Source organism: Phasianus colchicus, chromosome 26, assembly GCF_987193195.1.
Source record: "Phasianus colchicus chromosome 26, bPhaCol1.hap1.1, whole genome shotgun sequence".
Taxonomy (NCBI): Eukaryota; Metazoa; Chordata; class Aves; order Galliformes; family Phasianidae; genus Phasianus; species Phasianus colchicus.
In genome coordinates this window covers 6,192,205-6,198,373 of record NC_143461.1, presented here as the reverse complement: position 1 = coordinate 6,198,373, position 6,169 = coordinate 6,192,205, and positions in this window count along the sequence as shown.

Here is a 6,169-nt window from a genome sequence, read left to right as displayed (position 1 = left end):
CCCTAACCCTAACCCTAACCCTAACCCTAACCCTAACCCTAACCCTAACCCTAACCCTAACCCTAACCCTAACCCTAACCCTAACCCTAACCCTAACCCTAACCCTAACCCTAACCCTAACCCTAACCCTAACCCTAACCCTAACCCTAACCCTAACCCTAACCCTAACCCTAACCCTAACCCTAACCCTAACCCTAACCCTAACCCTAACCCTAACCCTAACCCTAACCCTAACCCTAACCCTAACCCTAACCCTAACCCTAACCCTAACCCTAACCCTAACCCTAACCCTAACCCTAACCCTAACCCTAACCCTAACCCTAACCCTAACCCTAACCCTAACCCTAACCCTAACCCTAACCCTAACCCTAACCCTAACCCTAACCCTAACCCTAACCCTAACCCTAACCCTAACCCTAACCCTAACCCTAACCCTAACCCTAACCCTAACCCTAACCCTAACCCTAACCCTAACCCTAACCCTAACCCTAACCCTAACCCTAACCCTAACCCTAACCCTAACCCTAACCCTAACCCTAACCCTAACCCTAACCCTAACCCTAACCCTAACCCTAACCCTAACCCTAACCCTAACCCTAACCCTAACCCTAACCCTAACCCTAACCCTAACCCTAACCCTAACCCTAACCCTAACCCTAACCCTAACCCTAACCCTAACCCTAACCCTAACCCTAACCCTAACCCTAACCCTAACCCTAACCCTAACCCTAACCCTAACCCTAACCCTAACCCTAACCCTAACCCTAACCCTAACCCTAACCCTAACCCTAACCCTAACCCTAACCCTAACCCTAACCCTAACCCTAACCCTAACCCTAACCCTAACCCTAACCCTAACCCTAACCCTAACCCTAACCCTAACCCTAACCCTAACCCTAACCCTAACCCTAACCCTAACCCTAACCCTAACCCTAACCCTAACCCTAACCCTAACCCTAACCCTAACCCTAACCCTAACCCTAACCCTAACCCTAACCCTAACCCTAACCCTAACCCTAACCCTAACCCTAACCCTAACCCTAACCCTAACCCTAACCCTAACCCTAACCCTAACCCTAACCCTAACCCTAACCCTAACCCTAACCCTAACCCTAACCCTAACCCTAACCCTAACCCTAACCCTAACCCTAACCCTAACCCTAACCCTAACCCTAACCCTAACCCTAACCCTAACCCTAACCCTAACCCTAACCCTAACCCTAACCCTAACCCTAACCCTAACCCTAACCCTAACCCTAACCCTAACCCTAACCCTAACCCTAACCCTAACCCTAACCCTAACCCTAACCCTAACCCTAACCCTAACCCTAACCCTAACCCTAACCCTAACCCTAACCCTAACCCTAACCCTAACCCTAACCCTAACCCTAACCCTAACCCTAACCCTAACCCTAACCCTAACCCTAACCCTAACCCTAACCCTAACCCTAACCCTAACCCTAACCCTAACCCTAACCCTAACCCTAACCCTAACCCTAACCCTAACCCTAACCCTAACCCTAACCCTAACCCTAACCCTAACCCTAACCCTAACCCTAACCCTAACCCTAACCCTAACCCTAACCCTAACCCTAACCCTAACCCTAACCCTAACCCTAACCCTAACCCTAACCCTAACCCTAACCCTAACCCTAACCCTAACCCTAACCCTAACCCTAACCCTAACCCTAACCCTAACCCTAACCCTAACCCTAACCCTAACCCTAACCCTAACCCTAACCCTAACCCTAACCCTAACCCTAACCCTAACCCTAACCCTAACCCTAACCCTAACCCTAACCCTAACCCTAACCCTAACCCTAACCCTAACCCTAACCCTAACCCTAACCCTAACCCTAACCCTAACCCTAACCCTAACCCTAACCCTAACCCTAACCCTAACCCTAACCCTAACCCTAACCCTAACCCTAACCCTAACCCTAACCCTAACCCTAACCCTAACCCTAACCCTAACCCTAACCCTAACCCTAACCCTAACCCTAACCCTAACCCTAACCCTAACCCTAACCCTAACCCTAACCCTAACCCTAACCCTAACCCTAACCCTAACCCTAACCCTAACCCTAACCCTAACCCTAACCCTAACCCTAACCCTAACCCTAACCCTAACCCTAACCCTAACCCTAACCCTAACCCTAACCCTAACCCTAACCCTAACCCTAACCCTAACCCTAACCCTAACCCTAACCCTAACCCTAACCCTAACCCTAACCCTAACCCTAACCCTAACCCTAACCCTAACCCTAACCCTAACCCTAACCCTAACCCTAACCCTAACCCTAACCCTAACCCTAACCCTAACCCTAACCCTAACCCTAACCCTAACCCTAACCCTAACCCTAACCCTAACCCTAACCCTAACCCTAACCCTAACCCTAACCCTAACCCTAACCCTAACCCTAACCCTAACCCTAACCCTAACCCTAACCCTAACCCTAACCCTAACCCTAACCCTAACCCTAACCCTAACCCTAACCCTAACCCTAACCCTAACCCTAACCCTAACCCTAACCCTAACCCTAACCCTAACCCTAACCCTAACCCTAACCCTAACCCTAACCCTAACCCTAACCCTAACCCTAACCCTAACCCTAACCCTAACCCTAACCCTAACCCTAACCCTAACCCTAACCCTAACCCTAACCCTAACCCTAACCCTAACCCTAACCCTAACCCTAACCCTAACCCTAACCCTAACCCTAACCCTAACCCTAACCCTAACCCTAACCCTAACCCTAACCCTAACCCTAACCCTAACCCTAACCCTAACCCTAACCCTAACCCTAACCCTAACCCTAACCCTAACCCTAACCCTAACCCTAACCCTAACCCTAACCCTAACCCTAACCCTAACCCTAACCCTAACCCTAACCCTAACCCTAACCCTAACCCTAACCCTAACCCTAACCCTAACCCTAACCCTAACCCTAACCCTAACCCTAACCCTAACCCTAACCCTAACCCTAACCCTAACCCTAACCCTAACCCTAACCCTAACCCTAACCCTAACCCTAACCCTAACCCTAACCCTAACCCTAACCCTAACCCTAACCCTAACCCTAACCCTAACCCTAACCCTAACCCTAACCCTAACCCTAACCCTAACCCTAACCCTAACCCTAACCCTAACCCTAACCCTAACCCTAACCCTAACCCTAACCCTAACCCTAACCCTAACCCTAACCCTAACCCTAACCCTAACCCTAACCCTAACCCTAACCCTAACCCTAACCCTAACCCTAACCCTAACCCTAACCCTAACCCTAACCCTAACCCTAACCCTAACCCTAACCCTAACCCTAACCCTAACCCTAACCCTAACCCTAACCCTAACCCTAACCCTAACCCTAACCCTAACCCTAACCCTAACCCTAACCCTAACCCTAACCCTAACCCTAACCCTAACCCTAACCCTAACCCTAACCCTAACCCTAACCCTAACCCTAACCCTAACCCTAACCCTAACCCTAACCCTAACCCTAACCCTAACCCTAACCCTAACCCTAACCCTAACCCTAACCCTAACCCTAACCCTAACCCTAACCCTAACCCTAACCCTAACCCTAACCCTAACCCTAACCCTAACCCTAACCCTAACCCTAACCCTAACCCTAACCCTAACCCTAACCCTAACCCTAACCCTAACCCTAACCCTAACCCTAACCCTAACCCTAACCCTAACCCTAACCCTAACCCTAACCCTAACCCTAACCCTAACCCTAACCCTAACCCTAACCCTAACCCTAACCCTAACCCTAACCCTAACCCTAACCCTAACCCTAACCCTAACCCTAACCCTAACCCTAACCCTAACCCTAACCCTAACCCTAACCCTAACCCTAACCCTAACCCTAACCCTAACCCTAACCCTAACCCTAACCCTAACCCTAACCCTAACCCTAACCCTAACCCTAACCCTAACCCTAACCCTAACCCTAACCCTAACCCTAACCCTAACCCTAACCCTAACCCTAACCCTAACCCTAACCCTAACCCTAACCCTAACCCTAACCCTAACCCTAACCCTAACCCTAACCCTAACCCTAACCCTAACCCTAACCCTAACCCTAACCCTAACCCTAACCCTAACCCTAACCCTAACCCTAACCCTAACCCTAACCCTAACCCTAACCCTAACCCTAACCCTAACCCTAACCCTAACCCTAACCCTAACCCTAACCCTAACCCTAACCCTAACCCTAACCCTAACCCTAACCCTAACCCTAACCCTAACCCTAACCCTAACCCTAACCCTAACCCTAACCCTAACCCTAACCCTAACCCTAACCCTAACCCTAACCCTAACCCTAACCCTAACCCTAACCCTAACCCTAACCCTAACCCTAACCCTAACCCTAACCCTAACCCTAACCCTAACCCTAACCCTAACCCTAACCCTAACCCTAACCCTAACCCTAACCCTAACCCTAACCCTAACCCTAACCCTAACCCTAACCCTAACCCTAACCCTAACCCTAACCCTAACCCTAACCCTAACCCTAACCCTAACCCTAACCCTAACCCTAACCCTAACCCTAACCCTAACCCTAACCCTAACCCTAACCCTAACCCTAACCCTAACCCTAACCCTAACCCTAACCCTAACCCTAACCCTAACCCTAACCCTAACCCTAACCCTAACCCTAACCCTAACCCTAACCCTAACCCTAACCCTAACCCTAACCCTAACCCTAACCCTAACCCTAACCCTAACCCTAACCCTAACCCTAACCCTAACCCTAACCCTAACCCTAACCCTAACCCTAACCCTAACCCTAACCCTAACCCTAACCCTAACCCTAACCCTAACCCTAACCCTAACCCTAACCCTAACCCTAACCCTAACCCTAACCCTAACCCTAACCCTAACCCTAACCCTAACCCTAACCCTAACCCTAACCCTAACCCTAACCCTAACCCTAACCCTAACCCTAACCCTAACCCTAACCCTAACCCTAACCCTAACCCTAACCCTAACCCTAACCCTAACCCTAACCCTAACCCTAACCCTAACCCTAACCCTAACCCTAACCCTAACCCTAACCCTAACCCTAACCCTAACCCTAACCCTAACCCTAACCCTAACCCTAACCCTAACCCTAACCCTAACCCTAACCCTAACCCTAACCCTAACCCTAACCCTAACCCTAACCCTAACCCTAACCCTAACCCTAACCCTAACCCTAACCCTAACCCTAACCCTAACCCTAACCCTAACCCTAACCCTAACCCTAACCCTAACCCTAACCCTAACCCTAACCCTAACCCTAACCCTAACCCTAACCCTAACCCTAACCCTAACCCTAACCCTAACCCTAACCCTAACCCTAACCCTAACCCTAACCCTAACCCTAACCCTAACCCTAACCCTAACCCTAACCCTAACCCTAACCCTAACCCTAACCCTAACCCTAACCCTAACCCTAACCCTAACCCTAACCCTAACCCTAACCCTAACCCTAACCCTAACCCTAACCCTAACCCTAACCCTAACCCTAACCCTAACCCTAACCCTAACCCTAACCCTAACCCTAACCCTAACCCTAACCCTAACCCTAACCCTAACCCTAACCCTAACCCTAACCCTAACCCTAACCCTAACCCTAACCCTAACCCTAACCCTAACCCTAACCCTAACCCTAACCCTAACCCTAACCCTAACCCTAACCCTAACCCTAACCCTAACCCTAACCCTAACCCTAACCCTAACCCTAACCCTAACCCTAACCCTAACCCTAACCCTAACCCTAACCCTAACCCTAACCCTAACCCTAACCCTAACCCTAACCCTAACCCTAACCCTAACCCTAACCCTAACCCTAACCCTAACCCTAACCCTAACCCTAACCCTAACCCTAACCCTAACCCTAACCCTAACCCTAACCCTAACCCTAACCCTAACCCTAACCCTAACCCTAACCCTAACCCTAACCCTAACCCTAACCCTAACCCTAACCCTAACCCTAACCCTAACCCTAACCCTAACCCTAACCCTAACCCTAACCCTAACCCTAACCCTAACCCTAACCCTAACCCTAACCCTAACCCTAACCCTAACCCCAACCCCAACCCCAACCCCAACCCCAACCCCAACCCCAACCCCAACCCCAACCCCAACCCCAACCCCAACCCCAACCCCAACCCCAAC